The sequence below is a fragment of the Onthophagus taurus genome, chromosome 3, assembly GCF_036711975.1.
Source record: "Onthophagus taurus isolate NC chromosome 3, IU_Otau_3.0, whole genome shotgun sequence".
NCBI classification, from domain to species: domain Eukaryota; kingdom Metazoa; phylum Arthropoda; class Insecta; order Coleoptera; family Scarabaeidae; genus Onthophagus; species Onthophagus taurus.
In genome coordinates this window covers 18,557,346-18,558,985 of record NC_091968.1, presented here as the reverse complement: position 1 = coordinate 18,558,985, position 1,640 = coordinate 18,557,346, and the positions used below count along the sequence as shown (strand labels likewise).

Genomic DNA, 1,640 nt, shown 5'->3' with positions numbered 1-1,640 from the left:
AAAAATAGGGGTAGTTCGCCCTTCTTAACCCTCTGGTATATGTGTGATACATCAAAAGAAAGCTCTTTTAAAATGAATATCAGTTACAATTTACCAAATTTTGATAGCACTTTTCATTTTTAAAATATAAGTGAAAACGTACTTTTTCTCCAAACTTTCAACCCCTATAACTCGCCCCAGGGGCTTTTACCGCACGTATAAAAAAATGTACGAACCTTATTTTGGCCCATTCTATGACTGTACCAAATTGCATCGAAATCGGTGAGACACAGTTGTGACACTTCCCTTGTAAGTAACTATTGTGTTTGCCAAAACCATTTTGCAACAATGTGCAAATATGTTGAGAAGAAATTGAAAAAACTACCTACATTATGCTTACTAGGTAAATGAAATTTTACATAAAAAGTTTGTTTTTAAATCATTTAGATTTGTAAGAAGAAACTATAAATAATTGCTTTTTGTCTCCACAAGATCAACCAACAGAAGATACTTCAGGTATGCTGCATGGTATGAAATTAATTATTTAGCTTCATAATTCATAATTATATAATTCAATATATACCATATTATATATGTTTATACCCCGACATGTCATATATATATATATTTATACCCTCACATATGTATGCCCCGATAAACTTCCTGGTGTAACTAGTTCAACTGTTATGCAAGTCTATCCTGGATGTAGTAAACAACAAGGTTGCGAAGTTGCTTCAACCTCATTTTGTGAGGAAAATTCTGTCATTTCATTAGAAATGAATGGGAAACGGTTCCACTTAAGTGATGAAAAAGAAATAATTGGTAAATAGCGTAAAAACTGAATAATCATTCTTATTTAAAATTATCTTTATTTTTGTAGATAAGAAACGGAGGAAATTACCTTTTACAAAGAACTGCAGCAATTGCAACCTAACTGGAGTAAAAAAAGCGTTGTGTCGCGCTAAGAAAAATGCCAGAATAATAAGGCAAAAGCTAATACAATTGAGGAAAAATCCTCAGGTATTGGTGAACCTCAAATATTTGAATAAAGAAACTAGAAATTTCTTTAGCAGCCAGTCCCGAAATCAGAAAAAAGAAGTGCTGGCTCTTTCCATTTACAAACAAAGTGGTAAAGGATACCGGTTCTTATCAAATTTCTTTTCATTACCATCCCAGAAGACGCTACAAAAACTGTTAGGGTAAACAAAATTTAACATTATTCTATTTATTGAACTAAAACTAGAACTAATAGTAGCACTATCACTAGAACTAACACTAGCTAGAAACTTTCGAAGTGATTTCGAGTCGTCTTCGATAGTACTACTATTAGTTCTAGTTTAATTACACCGACCGTGAAAGCCTTCGTACTTATATTCTATTTATGTTACCAAATTTTATTAGTTTTGTGAATAATAAATTATTATGTTGAAATTAGATCTTTCATTTAAAATATATTTATTTCTTTTTTTCAAAGCAATATTAATTGTGTTATTTTTAAATTTGGCGGTTAAAGTTAGCCCCAACGATCTGGCAACGTCGCTCGCTTCGCTTCGATGCGCAGCGAACAATGTTGCCAGATGTTGGTTAGCCCAGTTTTACACCATTATCCTAGTCGAAGTTGGTTTTAATCTATGATTAGTACTCTGCGGTGACATCGGATG

General features: G+C 32.4%; 1 long non-coding RNA gene across 1 annotated transcript; it reads left to right on the top strand.

Moving 5' to 3' along the window:
- Positions 1 to 360: 360 nt before the first annotated feature.
- Positions 361 to 1,410, top strand: LOC111422512 (uncharacterized). The gene is made up of 4 exons (XR_011640045.1): positions 361 to 382; positions 427 to 495; positions 656 to 801; positions 860 to 1,410. It is a non-coding gene; the product is annotated as an uncharacterized lncRNA (long non-coding RNA).
- Positions 1,411 to 1,640: the final 230 nt, after the last annotated feature.